Source organism: Ostrea edulis, chromosome 1 (genome assembly GCF_947568905.1).
Source record: "Ostrea edulis chromosome 1, xbOstEdul1.1, whole genome shotgun sequence".
Taxonomy (NCBI): Eukaryota; Metazoa; Mollusca; class Bivalvia; order Ostreida; family Ostreidae; genus Ostrea; species Ostrea edulis.
Genome location: NC_079164.1, coordinates 87,613,899 through 87,639,826, shown reverse-complemented (window position 1 = coordinate 87,639,826; position 25,928 = coordinate 87,613,899). Strand labels below are relative to the sequence as shown.

General features: G+C 34.8%; 1 protein-coding gene and 1 long non-coding RNA gene across 2 annotated transcripts in view; one reads left to right on the top strand and one right to left on the bottom strand.

Annotated features, from left to right (window-relative positions):
• Positions 1-5,503, bottom strand: part of LOC130054556 (uncharacterized) — a 6,471-nt gene extending 968 nt beyond the window's left edge. The window contains exon 1 of the long non-coding RNA XR_008802847.1: positions 2,420-5,503. This is a non-coding gene — a long non-coding RNA (uncharacterized LOC130054556). The remainder of the gene's footprint in view (positions 1-2,419) is intronic.
• Positions 1-25,928, top strand: part of LOC125667458 (uncharacterized) — a 116,514-nt gene that overhangs the window by 10,903 nt on the left and 79,683 nt on the right. The window lies entirely within an intron of this gene.

The window sequence follows — 25,928 nt, the reverse complement described above, 5'->3', positions numbered from 1 at the left end:
AATTCAAACATGCATAGGATGTTTTTAATTTTTTTTCTCAATTTATAATCAAGCATTTTGGTTTAAAAAAGGTCGTTTGTCGTGACATAGACAAAGGTCAAATAGTATTCGACTTAACCCGCTGCTTTCAATGTGAGGTCAAATAATTTCCTTGATATTTCAAACGCTTACTTCTCCTAGGCACCTGACCCCACCTCCGGTGTGTCCAGGGGTTCGTGTTTGCCTAACTCTCTATTTTGTATTGCTTGTAGGAGTTATGAGATTGATCACTGTTCGTTATCTTCACCTTTCATAGTGTTGTGCACTAAACAAGATTCGCAAAGGTATGTAAAGAAACTTCAAATAATTTCTAGTTCCAGCGAATGTAAGGAAATTACAAAGCATTGCTAGTTCCGTTTAATGTAAGGAATCTACAATTCATTTCGAGTTCCGGTTAATATAAGACAACTACAATTCATAACTACTTCCGGTTAATGCAAGGAACAGTGATCAATCTCATAATCCCTATCTATTTAATGTAAAACTTATACGGTACCAATTTTGATGCACCAGATGCGCGTTTCCACTAACAAACTGAATCTGCACTAAGTCAGGAAGCTTTCATGTAAGATTGAACTTTTCTGACTATTGTCTTTGAGAAGAAATGTTTTAAAGATTTCCCTATATTAGATGTAAATGTACGTATTATATACAAATAGTAACCTTTGTGTTACAAAGTATATGATATATTATAGGATTTCTTTTACTTAGAGGGCCATATTTTCTGTGGATTGTTTTCTGTACAATTGTATGTTACTCATTTTACAGAAACAATACATTTTCCTTCGATCAATTATTCCTATATGGCTACATGTAATTTATTTTACAGCGACAATTATATATGTTGTTCTCTAAGTACTACTTCTAAATTATTCTAAGATTCGGTCTGGAACAAATCAGTGTTGCTTATTTTAGCCATGTGACCATCAACGATGTGTTGACACAAAGGAGAAACAACGCTTGATCTGAATTTTATTAAACTTTCCGGCTTTGCAAGGGAACTGAACTACTACTATTCTGATCTACAAGTATTTAACAAACGAGTTCTGCTTTTTCGTGATTTTTTTTTTGTTTTTTTTTTGGAATGCTGCAGGGTATTCTCCTCCTGTGTCAGTGTCGCCCAGTTTGTTGAATTGCGATTGCTGCTCGTCGAGTCTAACTACAAAATCACTCAGGTGTGACAATCACATTTGGGTAAATACGGGTAGAATAAAATAGGCTATCTGAACGAAAGATGGTGTGTAAGATGACAAATGTGTATATATTTCAGAATTCATGTCAGCTTTAAGGCATTCAAGACGGGAGATAATTGTTCCTTCATAAAGTAAAAGGTTATTCTGGTAAACTTTTAAGAACAAAACATCCGCATCCGGGAAGGCATTACCAGCCTTAGCCAAACATAGGTCAGTAAGTGAGATGCTTCATACCAATACGCAAGTTCCGAGTTACCCAAAAGTTATTTCCCTTTGGCGAACTCTTTCGCATTTGATGACGTATGGTGGGTACACAATGTATACATTATATCGTAGACTGGCATTGTACATAACGATTACGTACGATTAATGTAATAAAAGCGTAACTTTTGTTTATATCAATCACTGGTATGCATATTCTGGCCATATCAAGCATAATTTGTTTGAATAAGATCATCAAATTGGCTATTAAATCATTATTCGTTTCCTCTTCTACATGAGTGACGCTTTTATCAAAGAAAGATGGCAATTAACAATATTTGTTTGAGCCATTTTGTTATCCAATACTCATAAACTCACTAAAGTTGCCTTTTCCCTGAGATAGGATGGTCTCAGAAACTCTGGATAACATCTTTTAAGAAATAATACAACGATAGTAATTAGCAAATGTACCCACTGTCATCATATTTTACGTCATAATTTACGGAAGAGTTCGACAAAGGGAAATAACTCTTGGGGAACTCGGAACTTCCGTATTAGTCCTTTGTCTAAAATTGCTATTTGGTTTTAAATACAAATTACTCTGTTTACCTGATCAAAATTACAGGGCCGAAGATGGGTGTAACGGGTCAACAGGGAATGCTTGCTCCTCTTAGACACATGATACCACCTCTGGTATGTCCAAGGGGCCGTGTCTTTACGCCACTCTCTCATTCTGTTGACATGAACTAATAAATACGTATACCTTTCTCATCTTATCCGCCATATTTCTCTCAGGTAGCCTAATTTACTCTACCCGTGTATACCCCAAATGTGATTGTCACACCTGAGTGATTTTTCTAGGTGAACTCGACCAGTGCATATGCATAATATGTAATGCACATGGCATATTCGCCAAAAAAAAAACAAAAAAACAAACGTGTCAAATACGGACGTCTACTCAGCAGGTATCGGAGATGTGCACTTACCGAAAATATAAGATTCTCTTTATTCTGATAAATCCACGAACCAAAATGATAAACTCCATTTGTATCTCGTTAGAACTTTACAACACGTTATCATTCCATTATACAGACTGTGACACACTTCAGGTGGAAGTATATAAACACTGCTCAGATTGTCATGCAAGTAAACGAATAATTCCTGGCTTTTAGGTTCTTTATATACTTCCACCACCACCACCACCACGCAATTACCGGTCGCATTGCTCAATGGTAGAGCGTTTGCTTCCTAACCGGAAGCTCATGAATTCGAATCCTCCTCATGCCATCGCCAACCTAAGACGTAAACATTGGTAGTGATTGGCCCTCCAAATGCACTGCATTTACGGGTCTTTCGGAAGGCCCTATGGCGGTAGGCGTTTGCACGCTAAAGAGCCCTCGCTACTAGGGGGTAATAACCATTAATCATAGTACTTCATCCACAAGTGGTGTATAATAAGGGTGAAAATTGTGAAATAACCAGCCAACTACTACCATTCATACTTTCGTTAACATCGCACACACTCTACCTACACGTTCGTTAACACCACATACCACAACCCTTATTTTCATTAACACCACATACCACCATTTATACACCACGTACCACCATTCACATTTCCATAAACACCATTTACACACAGCTAATGGCACATCGGATGCTAACACATGTGTTTTAACACCGGTTTTTTGTTTTTGTTTTTACACCAATCACACCACTACCTATACAGGTCAGAGAATTGATAGTTTTACATATCAATATCAACGAAAGAGGTAGATCTACCGTTATTAGTTTGCATGTACATTGTATCACCATCATACTACCACGCACATTTCCATTAATACCACCATACTACCACTCACATTTCCATTAACACCACTCATACACCACATACCACCACTTACCACCACTTGTACACCACTACTGACACATCAGATGTCATCACTTACATCTTCTTTAACATTACTCACATCACTACCTATACAGGTCTGAGAATTGATAGTTTTACATATCAATATCAACGAAAGAGATAGATATACCGTTGTTAGTTTGCATGTATTACCATCATACTACCACGTACATTTCCATTAACACCACCATACTACCACTCACATTTCCATTAACACCACATATCACCACCCATACACCACTCAAACACCACCTATACACCCCATACCACCACCTGTACACCACTACTGCCACACCAGATGCCATCACTTACATCTTCTTTAACATTACTCACAACACTACCTATATAGTTTTGCATTTCTTAGCATGACAGATTGATCTACCGTTTTTAGTTTGCATATATCACCACCATACTATCACTCACATTTCCATTAACACCACATACCACCACCTATACACCACATACCACCACCTATTCACCACTTACACACCACCTATACACCCCATACCACCAACTGTACACCACTACTGGCACACCAGATACCATCACTTACATCTTCTTTAACATAACTCACATCACTACCCATATAGGTCCAAAGTTATGCATTTCTTTGCATAACAATATTGATGAAAGAGATCGATCTACCGTTATTAGTTTGCGTGTGTCACCACCATACTAACACCCACATTTTATTAACACCACATACCACCACTTGTACACCACACACTACCACTTATACGGTAAATAACACCTACTCCCCACTATTGCCACACCAGTTCCCATGACTTAGGGTTTCTTTAACACTACTCACACTATCACCTATGTAGGTCCTTAATTTTGCATTTCTTTCCATAATATTAATTAGAGATTGATTTAGCGTTATTAGTTTGCATGTTTCACCACCATAACACCACTCAAATTTTCGTTAACATCATATACCACCAATTATGTACCACATACCACCCCTCACATTCTCATGAACACGACTACTGGCACCGCAGTTGCCACCACTCATATTTACTTTAACAAGGATCCGTGTTTACCCTACTCTCAATTGTGTAATCATTATAAGATTGTTCATTATCTTCACTTTTTCATGAACAATTATGAGACTTCCTATATTTAAAAAAAAGAAGAAGATAATTGATATAGTAAAAACCCAGATCTATAGAGAGAGCAAGTGCTCCGATAAAAGGAAGTTTAAAATGCATCTAATGCAGGATACTCTTTTTCATTTTCAAGAGTATGTTAGACATAATCAGATGGGGAAAGGGGGGTTTCTTTAGGTGTCAGAAGTTTGGCCTAACCCTTCCTTTGGTAACAGGAATATAAATATATACACTTTATACACCACCATACACCGTATATCGTTACCCCTTTACACACTGCTCGCAATAATTATGTAAATTAGATTTCCTTACATAACGTAGTGATGATCGGGAGAAAATAGAGGGGCGATTTCAAGGTCACAATATGAATTATGACCTTCGCGCAAATATAAAAATGTTGAGCGATTTGATACGAAATTGAAATAATATATTATTTGACAAGAATTTTTTTTCACGTATACGGCTTATCACTTGATAACACCTGTCAATATAACGACAACATATAGACATGAATTGTAAGATGTACGTCGTGACGTACTTTTTCGTTGTAATCTCATAGGGTGCGAAGTGCACAGATAGTTGTTTTCATAACTATAAAACTGTTCTGCTATATCCATAATAGAGTTTAGGTCCAAAGTACTTCTAGAGTAAAAATGAATTATATTTAAATATTTAGCGTAAAACTATATGGGATCCGGGTTCGAATAAGTCCCCACTTCCCCTTGCTTGTCGTAAGAGGCGACTAAATGGGGCGGTCTTTCGGTTGAGATCGCAAAAACCGAGGTCCCGTGTCACAGCAGGTGTGGCACGATAGAGATCCCTCCCTGCTCAAAGGCCGTAAGCGCCGAGCATAGGCCTAAATTTTGAAGTCCTTCACGGGCAGTAATGACGTCTCCTTATGAGTGAAACATTCTCCAGTTCAACAATAAAAAATCAATCAATCACATAAGATTCAATACAAAATAAAGGCCTAATGCAGAAAGATCTGACTCAAACCACACAATTTAGTGAACATATGCATAAACTCTTTGCATGTTATATAGAACTACCGAATTGCTGAGCTCATTGTTTACAAAACAAAGTCAAAGCGATTTTCAGAAAATAGCCGCGTTTCCGAGAAATGAAAACGAAAGTGCTGTGTTTCTAGGGACTTTATAAATTGTTGATTTGATAAATGTGTGTTCATTTAATAAATGTGTAAACTTTCAACCACTGTTCTTCTTTAGTGGGAGCCCATTTCTGCTATTCCGTAAGTCGTTAGGTATTCGCTCAGACATGGTGATGAAAGTGAAAACGCGAATTGTGTATTGCGTTTATATACTTATTGTGACGTCATAGAAAAGCAGGTTTTTCTACAACGTCAATAACACTCTAAATTAATTAAATTGTTTATTTAATAAACATGTCAACTTAAAACCTTGTGTTATTCTTTAGATTTAATATACAGGAATACATAGAAATACACAGGAATACACAGGATTTTATACCGATTTTCAGAAAAATACCTCCAGGTTCCTTTTCCAGGAACTCAAAGCGAAAGTACCGCATAATAGAGCTAAAATTAGACCAGCGGCAATAGGCCAGCCTATTCACCCGACACCCGGCCTACAACCCCTGCTGGGGTGCACCAGTTGACCCCGTCCTAGATATTGAACCACTCCGTTAACCCCGACACCGCTTGACCAATCAAAAGCCACCCTTGCTTGACCTCATTTGCATAAAAAGTGCACTCAGTTGACCCACCTATCGGGAGGCGTTATACTACTTTTATCTTTACATAAAACATCTCATTGATCTGTTTCATAAAACACAGATTGTAATGAACTATTAAATGAATTCAACCGCCCTCTCTTATGGATCAGCTCTTTGGACGAGTAGGACATCTCCTAAATCGCTCCGTTATTAACATTGATTGGCAAACCAAAGAAGCAAACCCACCAAAAACATGCAGTCTGCGGTGTAAATCCGTTTGTAGCTTTAGTGTAGTTGCAGTGGTAGGTGTATTTATGTGAGTTTTTGTTATATGTTGTTATTGTTTATTGATATTGGTCACATTATGTAATTCCTTTCGTTTGTCCTGAAGGGACAGGTCGTTTGGAAAATATGGCAATCTGGTTGTTCGTAACGTTGGTTATTTTAGTGTTTTGCGTATTTTTGTTGTACTTGACCTCCAATCCACGAAGTCTATCCAACACTTCTAGGTATCAGGTGTTGCTGGAAAAACGTCTGTAAATTGTCGTAAGGATCGAGTGTCCTTAAAACAGTATAAACATTGATATACCAAACGTTATCAACTTCCCGGCCAAGGCCGATCACTATCATATTGATTGTGTAGTCGGATCTCTGATATCACTGACATTACACAACTTTATCAGACATGTCCTTCTAAACCTTGTAAGCCAAATACAATATATGTGTATAGTATGAATTGGTGAATATAGCGAACGAAATCTAAATTTAGAGTTAGGCAGATTTACCAGTGTATTAAAAAAGCCTTCAGATTTATTAGGATGCTTAAAGTCAATTCAGTTCAAACTTGCGAGGTAAGCATGATCATTAATTTAGAGATGTTTTACAGCTTTTTATTTCCTTTGCTTATTATTTCTTTTTACATTCTTGTATTAAACACTTCATTAATCTATTTTAATCTCACCGATGATAAGATGATGTTTCACAAACCTTGTATATAACCCAGAAAAATAATGTCGATTTTAAAAAATGGTCAAAGATGACATTTTGTGGGGAAACATTACACCATAAGTTTGAAATGTTAAGCCATAAGTCGAGATATATACAACATAGATCATCGTTACATTGTCTTTGAGTATACCTTGTGGTTCTCAACTAAATACTTATGTCAACTTGATGACAAACGGAATGTTTTCAACTTCTTTATCGTCAACCTCCTATATATTAACGTAGCAATATTCTGATCTGATCCACGGTGTTTACCCTCAGCTTTTAAGGACGCTTCATCTTTACGAAGATTGAAATAACTTGTAAGGTTTATCTCTACATAAAACATCTCATTGATCTGTTTCATAAAACACAGATTGTAATGAACTATTAAATGAATACAACCGCCCTCTCTTATGGATAAGCTCTCTGGGCGAGTAGGGGATCTCCTAAATCGCTCCGTCATTAACATTGATTGGCAAATCGAAAAAGCAAAACCAAAAACAAAACCCACCAAATACATGCAGTCTGTGGTGTAAATCCGTTTGTAGCTTTAGTGTAGTTGCAGTGGTAGATGTATTTTTGTGAGTTTTTGTTATATGTTGTTATTGTTTATTGAGATTGGCCACAATAAATAATTCCTTTCGTTTGTCCTGAAGGGACAGGTCGTTTGGAAAATATGGCAATCTGGTTGTTCGTAACGTTGGTTATTTTAGTGTTTTGCGTATTTTTGTTGTACTTGACCTCCAATCCACGAAGTCTATCCAACACTTCTAGGTATCAGGTGTTGCTGGAAAAACGTCTGTAAATTGTCGTAAGGATCGAGTGTCCTTAAAACAGTATAAACATTGATATACCAAACGTTATCAACTTCCCGGCCAAGGCCGATCACTATCATATTGATTGTGTAGTGGGATCTCTGATATCACTGACATTACACAACTTTATCAGACATGTCCTTCTAAACCTTGTAAGCCAAATGTTTAAACACTGATGTACCAAAGGTTATCTACTTCGCGAACGAAGACCGATTCACATTTAATCGTATCTCAAATATCACTGGCATTCTAAAACTTTATCAGACGTGTCCTTTTAAACCTTGTAAGCCAAATACAATAGATGTGTATAGTATGAATTGGTGAATATAGCGAACGAAATCTAAATTTAGAGTTAGGTAGATTTACCAGTGTATTAAAAAATCCTTCAGATTTATTAGGATGCTTAAAGTCGATTCAGTTCAAACTTGCGAGGTAAGCATGATCATTAATTTAGAGATGTTTTACAGCTTTTTATTTCCTTTGCTTATTATTTCTTTTTACATTTTTGTATTAAACACTTCATTAATCTATTTTAATCTCACCGATGATAAGATGATGTTTCACAAACCTTGTATATAACCCAGAAAATAATGTCGATTTAAAAAAAAAAAGAAGGTCAAAGATGACATTTTGTGGGGAAACATTACACCAGAGGTTTGAAATGTTAAGTCATAAGTCAAGATATATATACATCATAGATCATCGTTACATGTACATTGTCTTTGAGTATAGCTTGTGATTCTCAACTATATACTTATGTCAACTTGATGACAAACGGAATGTTTTCAACTTCTTTATCGTCAACCTCCCATATATTAATGTAGCAATATCCTGATCTGATCCACGGTGTTTACCCTCAGCTTTTAAGGACGCTTCATCCTTTCGAAGATTGAAATAATTTGTAAGGTTTATCTTTACATAAAACATCTCATTGATCTGTTTCATAAAACACAGATTGTAATGAACTATTAAATGAATACAACCGCCCTCTCTTATGGATCAGCTCTTTGGACGAGTAGGACATCTCCTAAATCGCTCCGTTATTAACATTGATTGGCAAACCAAAGAAGCAAACCCACCAAAAACATGCAGTCTGCGGTGTAAATCCGTTTGTAGCTTTAGTGTAGTTGCAGTGGTAGGTGTATTTATGTGAGTTTTTGTTATATGTTGTTATTGTTTATTGATATTGGTCACATTATGTAATTCCTTTCGTTTGTCCTGAAGGGACAGGTCGTTTGGAAAATATGGCAATCTGGTTGTTCGTAACGTTGGTTATTTTAGTGTTTTGCGTATTTTTGTTGTACTTGACCTCCAATCCACGAAGTCTATCCAACACTTCTAGGTATCAGGTGTTGCTGGAAAAACGTCTGTAAATTGTCGTAAGGATCGAGTGTCCTTAAAACAGTATAAACATTGATATACCAAACGTTATCAACTTCCCGGCCAAGGCCGATCACTATCATATTGATTGTGTAGTCGGATCTCTGATATCACTGACATTATACAACTTTATCAGACATGTCCTTCTAAACCTTGTAAGCCAAATACAATATATGTGTATAGTATGAATTGGTGAATATAGCGAACGAAATCTAAATTTAGAGTTAGGCAGATTTACCAGTGTATTAAAAAAGCCTTCAGATTTATTAGGATGCTTAAAGTCAATTCAGTTCAAACTTGCGAGGTAAGCATGATCATTAATTTAGAGATGTTTTACAGCTTTTTATTTCCTTTGCTTATTATTTCTTTTTACATTCTTGTATTAAACACTTCATTAATCTATTTTAATCTCACCGATGATAAGATGATGTTTCACAAACCTTGTATATAACCCAGAAAAATAATGTCGATTTTAAAAAATGGTCAAAGATGACATTTTGTGGGGAAACATTACACCATAAGTTTGAAATGTTAAGCCATAAGTCGAGATATATACAACATAGATCATCGTTACATTGTCTTTGAGTATACCTTGTGGTTCTCAACTAAATACTTATGTCAACTTGATGACAAACGGAATGTTTTCAACTTCTTTATCGTCAACCTCCTATATATTAACGTAGCAATATTCTGATCTGATCCACGGTGTTTACCCTCAGCTTTTAAGGACGCTTCATCTTTACGAAGATTGAAATAACTTGTAAGGTTTATCTCTACATAAAACATCTCATTGATCTGTTTCATAAAACACAGATTGTAATGAACTATTAAATGAATACAACCGCCCTCTCTTATGGATCAGCTCTTTGGACGAGTAGGACATCTCCTAAATCGCTCCGTTATTAACATTGATTGGCAAACCAAAGAAGCAAACCCACCAAAAACATGCAGTCTGCGGTGTAAATCCGTTTGTAGCTTTAGTGTAGTTGCAGTGGTAGGTGTATTTATGTGAGTTTTTGTTATATGTTGTTATTGTTTATTGATATTGGTCACATTATGTAATTCCTTTCGTTTGTCCTGAAGGGACAGGTCGTTTGGAAAATATGGCAATCTGGTTGTTCGTAACGTTGGTTATTTTAGTGTTTTGCGTATTTTTGTTGTACTTGACCTCCAATCCACGAAGTCTATCCAACACTTCTAGGTATCAGGTGTTGCTGGAAAAACGTCTGTAAATTGTCGTAAGGATCGAGTGTCCTTAAAACAGTATAAACATTGATATACCAAACGTTATCAACTTCCCGGCCAAGGCCGATCACTATCATATTGATTGTGTAGTCGGATCTCTGATATCACTGACATTACACAACTTTATCAGACATGTCCTTCTAAACCTTGTAAGCCAAATACAATATATGTGTATAGTATGAATTGGTGAATATAGCGAACGAAATCTAAATTTAGAGTTAGGCAGATTTACCAGTGTATTAAAAAAGCCTTCAGATTTATTAGGATGCTTAAAGTCAATTCAGTTCAAACTTGCGAGGTAAGCATGATCATTAATTTAGAGATGTTTTACAGCTTTTTATTTTCTTTGCTTATTATTTCTTTTTACATTCTTGTATTAAACACTTCATTAATCTATTTTAATCTCACCGATGATAAGATGATGTTTCACAAACCTTGTATATAACCCAGAAAAATAATGTCGATTTTAAAAAATGGTCAAAGATGACATTTTGTGGGGAAACATTACACCATAAGTTTGAAATGTTAAGCCATAAGTCGAGATATATACAACATAGATCATCGTTACATTGTCTTTGAGTATACCTTGTGGTTCTCAACTAAATACTTATGTCAACTTGATGACAAACGGAATGTTTTCAACTTCTTTATCGTCAACCTCCTATATATTAACGTAGCAATATTCTGATCTGATCCACGGTGTTTACCCTCAGCTTTTAAGGACGCTTCATCTTTACGAAGATTGAAATAACTTGTAAGGTTTATCTCTACATAAAACATCTCATTGATCTGTTTCATAAAACACAGATTGTAATGAACTATTAAATGAATACAACCGCCCTCTCTTATGGATAAGCTCTCTGGGCGAGTAGGGGATCTCCTAAATCGCTCCGTCATTAACATTGATTGGCAAATCGAAAAAGCAAAACCAAAAACAAAACCCACCAAATACATGCAGTCTGTGGTGTAAATCCGTTTGTAGCTTTAGTGTAGTTGCAGTGGATAATGTATTTTTGTGAGTTTTTGTTATATGTTGTTATTGTTTATTGAGATTGGCCACAATAAATAATTCCTTTCGTTTGTCCTGAAGGGACAGGTCGTTTGGAAAATATGGCAATCTGGTTGTTCGTAACGTTGGTTATTTTAGTGTTTTGCGTATTTTTGTTGTACTTGACCTCCAATCCACGAAGTCTATCCAACACTTCTAGGTATCAGGTGTTGCTGGAAAAACGTCTGTAAATTGTCGTAAGGATCGAGTGTCCTTAAAACAGTATAAACATTGATATACCAAACGTTATCAACTTCCCGGCCAAGGCCGATCACTATCATATTGATTGTGTAGTGGGATCTCTGATATCACTGACATTACACAACTTTATCAGACATGTCCTTCTAAACCTTGTAAGCCAAATGTTTAAACACTGATGTACCAAAGGTTATCTACTTCGCGAACGAAGACCGATTCACATTTAATCGTATCTCAAATATCACTGGCATTCTAAAACTTTATCAGACGTGTCCTTTTAAACCTTGTAAGCCAAATACAATAGATGTGTATAGTATGAATTGGTGAATATAGCGAACGAAATCTAAATTTAGAGTTAGGTAGATTTACCAGTGTATTAAAAAATCCTTCAGATTTATTAGGATGCTTAAAGTCGATTCAGTTCAAACTTGCGAGGTAAGCATGATCATTAATTTAGAGATGTTTTACAGCTTTTTATTTCCTTTGCTTATTATTTCTTTTTACATTTTTGTATTAAACACTTCATTAATCTATTTTAATCTCACCGATGATAAGATGATGTTTCACAAACCTTGTATATAACCCAGAAAATAATGTCGATTTTAAAAAAAAAAGGTCAAAGATGACATTTTGTGGGGAAACATTACACCAGAGGTTTGAAATGTTAAGTCATAAGTCAAGATATATATACATCATAGATCATCGTTACATGTACATTGTCTTTGAGTATAGCTTGTGATTCTCAACTATATACTTATGTCAACTTGATGACAAACGGAATGTTTTCAACTTCTTTATCGTCAACCTCCCATATATTAATGTAGCAATATCCTGATCTGATCCACGGTGTTTACCCTCAGCTTTTAAGGACGCTTCATCCTTTCGAAGATTGAAATAATTTGTAAGGTTTATCTTTACATAAAACATCTCATTGATCTGTTTCATAAAACACAGATTGTAATGAACTATTAAATGAATACAACCGCCCTCTCTTATGGATCAGCTCTTTGGACGAGTAGGACATCTCCTAAATCGCTCCGTTATTAACATTGATTGGCAAACCAAAGAAGCAAACCCACCAAAAACATGCAGTCTGCGGTGTAAATCCGTTTGTAGCTTTAGTGTAGTTGCAGTGGTAGGTGTATTTATGTGAGTTTTTGTTATATGTTGTTATTGTTTATTGATATTGGTCACATTATGTAATTCCTTTCGTTTGTCCTGAAGGGACAGGTCGTTTGGAAAATATGGCAATCTGGTTGTTCGTAACGTTGGTTATTTTAGTGTTTTGCGTATTTTTGTTGTACTTGACCTCCAATCCACGAAGTCTATCCAACACTTCTAGGTATCAGGTGTTGCTGGAAAAACGTCTGTAAATTGTCGTAAGGATCGAGTGTCCTTAAAACAGTATAAACATTGATATACCAAACGTTATCAACTTCCCGGCCAAGGCCGATCACTATCATATTGATTGTGTAGTCGGATCTCTGATATCACTGACATTACACAACTTTATCAGACATGTCCTTCTAAACCTTGTAAGCCAAATACAATATATGTGTATAGTATGAATTGGTGAATATAGCGAACGAAATCTAAATTTAGAGTTAGGCAGATTTACCAGTGTATTAAAAAAGCCTTCAGATTTATTAGGATGCTTAAAGTCAATTCAGTTCAAACTTGCGAGGTAAGCATGATCATTAATTTAGAGATGTTTTACAGCTTTTTATTTTCTTTGCTTATTATTTCTTTTTACATTCTTGTATTAAACACTTCATTAATCTATTTTAATCTCACCGATGATAAGATGATGTTTCACAAACCTTGTATATAACCCAGAAAAATAATGTCGATTTTAAAAAATGGTCAAAGATGACATTTTGTGGGGAAACATTACACCATAAGTTTGAAATGTTAAGCCATAAGTCGAGATATATACAACATAGATCATCGTTACATTGTCTTTGAGTATACCTTGTGGTTCTCAACTAAATACTTATGTCAACTTGATGACAAACGGAATGTTTTCAACTTCTTTATCGTCAACCTCCTATATATTAACGTAGCAATATTCTGATCTGATCCACGGTGTTTACCCTCAGCTTTTAAGGACGCTTCATCTTTACGAAGATTGAAATAACTTGTAAGGTTTATCTCTACATAAAACATCTCATTGATCTGTTTCATAAAACACAGATTGTAATGAACTATTAAATGAATACAACCGCCCTCTCTTATGGATAAGCTCTCTGGGCGAGTAGGGGATCTCCTAAATCGCTCCGTCATTAACATTGATTGGCAAATCGAAAAAGCAAAACCAAAAACAAAACCCACCAAATACATGCAGTCTGTGGTGTAAATCCGTTTGTAGCTTTAGTGTAGTTGCAGTGGTAGATGTATTTTTGTGAGTTTTTGTTATATGTTGTTATTGTTTATTGAGATTGGCCACAATAAATAATTCCTTTCGTTTGTCCTGAAGGGACAGGTCGTTTGGAAAATATGGCAATCTGGTTGTTCGTAACGTTGGTTATTTTAGTGTTTTGCGTATTTTTGTTGTACTTGACCTCCAATCCACGAAGTCTATCCAACACTTCTAGGTATCAGGTGTTGCTGGAAAAACGTCTGTAAATTGTCGTAAGGATCGAGTGTCCTTAAAACAGTATAAACATTGATATACCAAACGTTATCAACTTCCCGGCCAAGGCCGATCACTATCATATTGATTGTGTAGTGGGATCTCTGATATCACTGACATTACACAACTTTATCAGACATGTCCTTCTAAACCTTGTAAGCCAAATGTTTAAACACTGATGTACCAAAGGTTATCTACTTCGCGAACGAAGACCGATTCACATTTAATCGTATCTCAAATATCACTGGCATTCTAAAACTTTATCAGACGTGTCCTTTTAAACCTTGTAAGCCAAATACAATAGATGTGTATAGTATGAATTGGTGAATATAGCGAACGAAATCTAAATTTAGAGTTAGGTAGATTTACCAGTGTATTAAAAAATCCTTCAGATTTATTAGGATGCTTAAAGTCGATTCAGTTCAAACTTGCGAGGTAAGCATGATCATTAATTTAGAGATGTTTTACAGCTTTTTATTTCCTTTGCTTATTATTTCTTTTTACATTTTTGTATTAAACACTTCATTAATCTATTTTAATCTCACCGATGATAAGATGATGTTTCACAAACCTTGTATATAACCCAGAAAATAATGTCGATTTTAAAAAAAAAAGAAGGTCAAAGATGACATTTTGTGGGGAAACATTACACCAGAGGTTTGAAATGTTAAGTCATAAGTCAAGATATATATACATCATAGATCATCGTTACATGTACATTGTCTTTGAGTATAGCTTGTGATTCTCAACTATATACTTATGTCAACTTGATGACAAACGGAATGTTTTCAACTTCTTTATCGTCAACCTCCCATATATTAATGTAGCAATATCCTGATCTGATCCACGGTGTTTACCCTCAGCTTTTAAGGACGCTTCATCCTTTCGAAGATTGAAATAATTTGTAAGGTTTATCTTTACATAAAACATCTCATTGATCTGTTTCATAAAACACAGATTGTAATGAACTATTAAATGAATACAACCGCCCTCTCTTATGGATCAGCTCTTTGGACGAGTAGGACATCTCCTAAATCGCTCCGTTATTAACATTGATTGGCAAACCAAAGAAGCAAACCCACCAAAAACATGCAGTCTGCGGTGTAAATCCGTTTGTAGCTTTAGTGTAGTTGCAGTGGTAGGTGTATTTATGTGAGTTTTTGTTATATGTTGTTATTGTTTATTGATATTGGTCACATTATGTAATTCTTTTCGTTTGTCCTGAAGGGACAGGTCGTTTGGAAAATATGGCAATCTGGTTGTTCGTAACGTTGGTTATTTTAGTGTTTTGCGTATTTTTGTTGTACTTGACCTCCAATCCACGAAGTCTATCCAACACTTCTAGGTATCAGGTGTTGCTGGAAAAACGTCTGTAAATTGTCGTAAGGATCGAGTGTCCTTAAAACAGTATAAACATTGATATACCAAACGTTATCAACTTCCCGGCCAAGGCCGATCACTATCATATTGATTGTGTAGTGGGATCTCTGATATCACTGACATTACACAACTTTATCAGACATGTCCTTCTAAACCTTGTAAGCCAAATGTTTAAACACTGATGTACCAAAGGTTATCTACTTCGCGAACGAAGACCGATTCACATTTAATCGTATCTCAAATATCACTGGCATTCTAAAACTTTATCAGACGTGTCCTTTTAAACCTTGTAAGCCAAATACAATAGATGTGTATAGTATGAATTGGTGAATATAGCGAACGAAATCTAAATTTAGAGTTAGGTAGATTTACCAGTGTATTAAAAAATCCTTCAGATTTATTAGGATGCTTAAAGTCGATTCAGTTCAAACTTGCGAGGTAAGCATGATCATTAATTTAGAGATGTTTTACAGCTTTTTATTTCCTTTGCTTATTATTTCTTTTTACATTTTTGTATTAAACACTTCATTAATCTATTTTAATCTCACCGATGATAAGATGATGTTTCACAAACCTTGTATATAACCCAGAAAATAATGTCGATTTTAAAAAAAAAAAGAAGGTCAAAGATGACATTTTGTGGGGAAACATTACACCAGAGGTTTGAAATGTTAAGTCATAAGTCAAGATATATATACATCATAGATCATCGTTACATGTACATTGTCTTTGAGTATAGCTTGTGATTCTCAACTATATACTTATGTCAACTTGATGACAAACGGAATGTTTTCAACTTCTTTATCGTCAACCTCCCATATATTAATGTAGCAATATCCTGATCTGATCCACGGTGTTTACCCTCAGCTTTTAAGGACGCTTCATCCTTTCGAAGATTGAAATAATTTGTAAGGTTTATCTTTACATAAAACATCTCATTGATCTGTTTCATAAAACACAGATTGTAATGAACTATTAAATGAATACAACCGCCCTCTCTTATGGATCAGCTCTTTGGACGAGTAGGACATCTCCTAAATCGCTCCGTTATTAACATTGATTGGCAAACCAAAGAAGCAAACCCACCAAAAACATGCAGTCTGCGGTGTAAATCCGTTTGTAGCTTTAGTGTAGTTGCAGTGGTAGGTGTATTTATGTGAGTTTTTGTTATATGTTGTTATTGTTTATTGATATTGGTCACATTATGTAATTCCTTTCGTTTGTCCTGAAGGGACAGGTCGTTTGGAAAATATGGCAATCTGGTTGTTCGTAACGTTGGTTATTTTAGTGTTTTGCGTATTTTTGTTGTACTTGACCTCCAATCCACGAAGTCTATCCAACACTTCTAGGTATCAGGTGTTGCTGGAAAAACGTCTGTAAATTGTCGTAAGGATCGAGTGTCCTTAAAACAGTATAAACATTGATATACCAAACGTTATCAACTTCCCGGCCAAGGCCGATCACTATCATATTGATTGTGTAGTCGGATCTCTGATATCACTGACATTACACAACTTTATCAGACATGTCCTTCTAAACCTTGTAAGCCAAATACAATATATGTGTATAGTATGAATTGGTGAATATAGCGAACGAAATCTAAATTTAGAGTTAGGCAGATTTACCAGTGTATTAAAAAAGCCTTCAGATTTATTAGGATGCTTAAAGTCAATTCAGTTCAAACTTGCGAGGTAAGCATGGTCATTAATTTAGAGATGTTTTACAGCTTTTTATTTCCTTTGCTTATTATTTCTTTTTACATTCTTGTATTAAACACTTCATTAATCTATTTTAATCTCACCGATGATAAGATGATGTTTCACAAACCTTGTATATAACCCAGAAAAATAATGTCGATTTTAAAAAATGGTCAAAGATGACATTTTGTGGGGAAACATTACACCATAAGTTTGAAATGTTAAGCCATAAGTCGAGATATATACAACATAGATCATCGTTACATTGTCTTTGAGTATACCTTGTGGTTCTCAACTAAATACTTATGTCAACTTGATGACAAACGGAATGTTTTCAACTTCTTTATCGTCAACCTCCTATATATTAACGTAGCAATATTCTGATCTGATCCACGGTGTTTACCCTCAGCTTTTAAGGACGCTTCATCTTTACGAAGATTGAAATAACTTGTAAGGTTTATCTCTACATAAAACATCTCATTGATCTGTTTCATAAAACACAGATTGTAATGAACTATTAAATGAATACAACCGCCCTCTCTTATGGATAAGCTCTCTGGGCGAGTAGGGGATCTCCTAAATCGCTCCGTCATTAACATTGATTGGCAAATCGAAAAAGCAAAACCAAAAACAAAACCCACCAAATACATGCAGTCTGTGGTGTAAATCCGTTTGTAGCTTTAGTGTAGTTGCAGTGGTAGATGTATTTTTGTGAGTTTTTGTTATATGTTGTTATTGTTTATTGAGATTGGCCACAATAAATAATTCCTTTCGTTTGTCCTGAAGGGACAGGTCGTTTGGAAAATATGGCAATCTGGTTGTTCGTAACGTTGGTTATTTTAGTGTTTTGCGTATTTTTGTTGTACTTGACCTCCAATCCACGAAGTCTATCCAACACTTCTAGGTATCAGGTGTTGCTGGAAAAACGTCTGTAAATTGTCGTAAGGATCGAGTGTCCTTAAAACAGTATAAACATTGATATACCAAACGTTATCAACTTCCCGGCCAAGGCCGATCACTATCATATTGATTGTGTAGTGGGATCTCTGATATCACTGACATTACACAACTTTATCAGACATGTCCTTCTAAACCTTGTAAGCCAAATGTTTAAACACTGATGTACCAAAGGTTATCTACTTCGCGAACGAAGACCGATTCACATTTAATCGTATCTCAAATATCACTGGCATTCTAAAACTTTATCAGACGTGTCCTTTTAAACCTTGTAAGCCAAATACAATAGATGTGTATAGTATGAATTGGTGAATATAGCGAACGAAATCTAAATTTAGAGTTAGGTAGATTTACCAGTGTATTAAAAAATCCTTCAGATTTATTAGGATGCTTAAAGTCGATTCAGTTCAAACTTGCGAGGTAAGCATGATCATTAATTTAGAGATGTTTTACAGCTTTTTATTTCCTTTGCTTATTATTTCTTTTTACATTTTTGTATTAAACACTTCATTAATCTATTTTAATCTCACCGATGATAAGATGATGTTTCACAAACCTTGTATATAACCCAGAAAATAATGTCGATTTAAAAAAAAAAAGGTCAAAGATGACATTTTGTGGGGAAACATTACACCAGAGGTTTGAAATGTTAAGTCATAAGTCAAGATATATATACATCATAGATCATCGTTACATGTACATTGTCTTTGAGTATAGCTTGTGATTCTCAACTATATACTTATGTCAACTTGATGACAAACGGAATGTTTTCAACTTCTTTATCGTCAACCTCCCATATATTAATGTAGCAATATCCTGATCTGATCCACGGTGTTTACCCTCAGCTTTTAAGGACGCTTCATCCTTTCGAAGATTGAAATAATTTGTAAGGTTTATCTTTACATAAAACATCTCATTGATCTGTTTCATAAAACACAGATTGTAATGAACTATTAAATGAATACAACCGCCCTCTCTTATGGATCAGCTCTTTGGACGAGTAGGACATCTCCTAAATCGCTCCGTTATTAACATTGATTGGCAAACCAAAGAAGCAAACCCACCAAAAACATGCAGTCTGCGGTGTAAATCCGTTTGTAGCTTTAGTGTAGTTGCAGTGGTAGGTGTATTTATGTGAGTTTTTGTTATATGTTGTTATTGTTTATTGATATTGGTCACATTATGTAATTCCTTTCGTTTGTCCTGAAGGGACAGGTCGTTTGGAAAATATGGCAATCTGGTTGTTCGTAACGTTGGTTATTTTAGTGTTTTGCGTATTTTTGTTGTACTTGACCTCCAATCCACGAAGTCTATCCAACACTTCTAGGTATCAGGTGTTGCTGGAAAAACGTCTGTAAATTGTCGTAAGGATCGAGTGTCCTTAAAACAGTATAAACATTGATATACCAAACGTTATCAACTTCCCGGCCAAGGCCGATCACTATCATATTGATTGTGTAGTAGGATCTCTGATATCACTGACATTATACAACTTTATCAGACATGTCCTTCTAAACCTTGTAAGCCAAATACAATATATGTGTATAGTATGAATTGGTGAATATAGCGAACGAAATCTAAATTTAGAGTTAGGCAGATTTACCAGTGTATTAAAAAATCCTTCAGATTTATTAGGATGCTTAAAGTCGATTCAGTTCAAACTTGCGAGGTAAGCATGATCATTAATTTAGAGATGTTTTACAGCTTTTTATTTCCTTTGCTTATTATTTCTTTTTACATTTTTGTATTAAACACTTCATTAATCTATTTTAATCTCACCGATGATAAGATGATGTTTCACAAACCTTGTATATAACCCAGAAAATAATGTCGATTTTAAAAAAAAAAGAAGGTCAAAGATGACATTTTGTGGGGAAACATTACACCAGAGGTTTGAAATGTTAAGTCATAAGTCAAGATATATATACATCATAGATCATCGTTACATGTACATTGTCTTTGAGTATAGCTTGTGATTCTCAACTATATACTTATGTCAACTTGATGACAAACGGAATGTTTTCAACTTCTTTATCGTCAACCTCCCATATATTAATGTAGCAATATCCTGATCTGATCCACGGTGTTTACCCTCAGTTTTTAAGGACGCTTCATCCTTTCGAAGATTGAAATAATTTGTAAGGTTTATCTTTACATAAAACATCTCATTGATCTGTTTCATAAAACACAGATTGTAATGAACTATTAAATGAATACAACCGCCCTCTCTTATGGATCAGCTCTTTGGACGAGTAGGACATCTCCTAAATCGCTCCGTTATTAACATTGATTGGCAAACCAAAGAAGCAAACCCACCAAAAACATGCAGTCTGTGGTGTAAATCCGTTTGTAGCTTTAGTGTAGTTGCAGTGGTAGGTGTATTTATGTGAGTTTTTGTTATATGTTGTTATTGTTTATTGATATTAGTCACATTATGTAATTCCTTTCGTTTGTCCTGAAGGGACAGGTCGTTTGGAAAATATGGCAATCTGGTTGTTCGTAACGTTGGTTATTTTAGTGTTTTGCGTATTTTTGTTGTACTTGACCTCCAATCCACGAAGTCTATCCAACACTTCTAGGTATCAGGTGTTGCTGGAAAAACGTCTGTAAATTGTCGTAAGGATCGAGTGTCCTTAAAACAGTATAAACATTGATATACCAAACGTTATCAACTTCCCGGCCAAGGCCGATCACTATCATATTGACTGTGTAGTGGGATCTCTGATATCACTGACATTACACAACTTTATCAGACATGTCCTTCTAAACCTTGTAAGCCAAATGTTTAAACACTGATGTACCAAAGGTTATCTACTTCGCGAACGAAGACCGATTCACATTTAATCGTATCTCAAATATCACTGGCATTCTAAAACTTTATCAGACGTGTCCTTTTAAACCTTGTAAGCCAAATACAATAGATGTGTATAGTATGAATTGGTGAATATAGCGAACGAAATCTAAATTTAGAGTTAGGTAGATTTACCAGTGTATTAAAAAATCCTTCAGATTTATTAGGATGCTTAAAGTCGATTCAGTTCAAACTTGCGAGGTAAGCATGATCATTAATTTAGAGATGTTTTACAGCTTTTTATTTTCTTTGCTTATTATTTCTTTTTACATTTTTGTATTAAACACTTCATTAATCTATTTTAATCTCACCGATGATAAGATGATGTTTCACAAACCTTGTATATAACCCAGAAAATAATGTCGATTTTAAAAAATGGTCAAAGATGACATTTTGTGGGGAAACATTACACCATAAGTTTGAAATGTTAAGCCATAAGTCGAGATATATACAACATAGATCATCGTTACATTGTCTTTGAGTATACCTTGTGGTTCTCAACTAAATACTTATGTCAACTTGATGACAAACGGAATGTTTTCAACTTCTTTATCGTCAACCTCCTATATATTAACGTAGCAATATTCTGATCTGATCCACGGTGTTTACCCTCAGCTTTTAAGGACGCTTCATCTTTACGAAGATTGAAATAACTTGTAAGGTTTATCTCTACATAAAACATCTCATTGATCTGTTTCATAAAACACAGATTGTAATGAACTATTAAATGAATACAACCGCCCTCTCTTATGGATAAGCTCTCTGGGCGAGTAGGGGATCTCCTAAATCGCTCCGTCATTAACATTGATTGGCAAATCGAAAAAGCAAAACCAAAAACAAAACCCACCAAATACATGCAGTCTGTGGTGTAAATCCGTTTGTAGGTTTAGTGTAGTTGCAGTGGTAGGTGTATTTTTGTGAGTTTTTCTTATATGTTGTTATTGTTTATTGATATTGGCCACATTATGTAATTCCTTTCGTTTGTCCTGAAGGGACAGGTCGATCGGATAATTTGGCATTCTGGTTGTTCGTAACGTTGGTTATTTTAGTGTTTTGCATATTGTTGTTGTACTTGACATCGAATCCACGAAGTGTATCGAACACTTCTAGGTATCGGGTGTTTCTGGGAAAAGTTAATATGTAAATTGTCGTAGGGATCAAGTGTTCTTAAAGGAAACAACGCATGTTTCTAAACTTTTTCTCTTTTTTTTTCCAGCAAAATTAGTTGTTTTTTTTTTAAGCCTAAAAGTACTTTAAATGTGTTTTAAAAGAAATTATTTGCGTAGTTTTCGAGTTTGAAAGCGATGAAATTCAAATCTTGCGACATGCATATTTTCTTTGACTAGTTTACGTGCCATTATGTGTGACGTCATATGCGCCCTCGGGTTTGAAAACATCTATTAGCCCTTTCATAAACAGATTAGATTTAATCGACAAAAACCAATTATCACGTTAAAGGCTTGTAAATAATAATGCATGAAGATGTTTTGTGCCGTGCTCGGGTGTACTAGTTGTCGGTCGAAAGGATTTAGACTGAGTATTTTTCAATTTTTCGAAGGATGGTAGGCCTACGAGAAAAAAGACGTGGATAATTTTTTGGTTGGAACAAGAACTTTACCTTAAAAAACACACAAAGTCACCTTTTCGAAAACCGCTTTGACAGAGACCTTGATAAACTGCGAGAAAATGGATATATCGAAGCTACATGTTAAGCACTGGTAGGCCTTTAGCATACATTCTGTTTTGCTCTTCAAATTCAATACACACTCGATCAACTGACCTTCACCTTGTAACAACATATATCGACGATACAATGTAACTTCTACCAACTGGTAGCTTTACAAAAAAAAAATTGAGCTTTTAGTTATACAAACAATAGAATATTGTATTTCCTAATTTTAAATTGAATTATAAAATTATTTCCTTATTGAACTCGTAGCATCTTGAGTGCATCAGTATAACGCCGTGCTCCCACTTTGTAATTCCTAAAGACGTACAGATCACAATTAAAAAATAGTAATAATACTGCTTTATCAAAATAAAATAAAATGATTACCACTTTAAATATCATTATTTTTATTGATGTGTGTGTGTGTGTGTGTGTGTGTGTGTGTGTGTGTGTTGTCTTTTTCTTTCTTTCCGAAATGCGTTCGTGACAATAGCTTGGCATAGGGACTAGTTGTTAACAATTTAACCTATCATGATTTGTCTAATCCAAAAATAAATAATGATTGCACTGTTTATTTTAGAAAAACAGCGCCAATTACAGATGTATAAAGGAATAACACCACCAAACAGTCTGTAGACAGCGACCCATATAAACATTATTTACTCACAGTATTGCCGATTTCATACACGCTTTACTCGCTATATTTGGGGTATTTACATCGTTATGTGTGTGCACTGGTGGCGAAAATATATAAAACTCGGAACATTTGTCAACATCGATTTAAATGTTGCCCATGGTAAATAAATTAGGCCCCTAAAAGTTGAGTTTTTAATAATATCTCGCAGTATTTTCATAATCCGAAGGGCGCATGTGACATCACTGTGTCACGTGATTACCTACCTAATTAACTAGACTTTTTTAAATCGGGGCTTAGATTTAAGTCTGTATTGTGGTTAATTATTGCAAAATTTCGGCGAACGAACTATTAGAATTAATTACTATAAGTATAAAGAAGACGAAATGCATGTAATGTTGTATACTTTGAAAACATGAGATGTGTCCTTTAAAGACCGAGAAAATAAGCACCGCCTTCAAATTTACCTGGTCTGTGAACCCATGTCAATCAGGAGAAATTAATCCTCAGATTGGATGCTAGAAATTGATGGACATTTGGTTACTAGTCTTTGTGTATACCTTATCTATCTAATTTGGCGATCGAGGCGTCCGTGCAATCTGTTGATGCTTACCGCGTAAACCTACTCGATAGGGAAACGGTTTTGGTTTTTCATGTAGAGATAATAGTAAATTTTGCATACAATTACATAAATTATAATAAAACATAGTAAGTTATGCTTAGGAATGGGTATAATTGATAATAATGTAACAGGGTGTTGATTGCGAATAGATAATGATGACCAACTCCTGTTGAGGTTCTGAACAAGGCGTTTATTCAGCAAAGTATATATTAAGTTGCTTGAAAAAAAAGCCCTGTAACAATTGTATAATAAAAATCAAACATATGTATAAATCATAAAATACAATATTACTTTACAGACTAATTGATATACAATTAATGGTAGCAATATTTACATACTTCAAGGGAGATAACTTTGTCTTACACAAAGTGCTATACATGTAACATTAAATACACAAATGCATCTCCCAATATTTACTCTTGCCTATGGATAAAATATTTACTGTTCACTTATGCTTATCATAATATAAACATTACAGTTATTACTTTGATATAAAATATCCATTATGAGAAATATTTAAGTCAGTAACTCAAAATACTCAAACATACCATTTTATGGGAATAGGGCAATATATACAATGGTGAACTGCCAATGTGATAAATAAATGTCACCATATAAAGTTCAAACCTGCAAGTTAATCAAATAACTTACAACTAGCTGTTAATGCAATTATCATAAAAATATGGCCATCAATTAAGATACATCATAGTGAGACAATTGAACTACATGTATTTACACTTTATAGTTAAAATAAATGATTCTCTCTCACTATATACTTTTACTCAGGATGAAGTGCATAGGAAATTAATCTTAATGCAGAATTATAAGATTTGCCATTTTAGATATATATTAGAAGTATATTATCATTAGTAATTAGTAACTTACCGATTGAGAGGAAAAGTCAGTCTCAGGTAGTACTATCAGGTCTATGTCAACTCGAAACTTATATACTGATCTATGGACTGGTCACTTCAAATTTCAGAAAAAGAATGAACTGACACAAAGAATTTTTGGAGGGAACAAATCCCAAAATCAATAAATACGCAAGACACAAAACTAAAACACCAATGAAATTAAAAGACTTATGGACAACTTGGCCAAGACATAATTAGGCACCTCAGGCACTCTATACCAAAGAACTCACTAAGTGTTATGCTTGACCGAATATTGAATTGTAGATCCATTAAAGGATTATATAATTCAATACACATAACATTGATGTTAAATTGAAATAAAATGAAATAATAACAATGCATACATGCATATACAAATACATTATATACATATTAGATAAGAAATTATTCTGCCACAATAATTATCATGGATTGTTGAATACATTTTACACGGACATCGATTTTATGATAAACAGATTAATTATGAGTAAATGCATTGTACATTAATGAAACATTGTTTACACTCAGTTGAAAATTTATAAGCGTAATTTTCCCATCCATCATGGCACAAAGTTCAACTAATCGGAAGAGAAATTAGCCGCTATAAGGGCTCTTTCTTGCGTATAATGGTTGGAATTGGGATCCAGAAGAAGAACAAATTCTTCGTCTAGACCAGTTATTAAAGGAACTGTCGGAAAAGAGGAATGTCCTGTTTTGTAGGCCGTGCGTTATGGACAAGTCACACACAACTTTGGTAGGCAGAAAATTCTGGTGTGC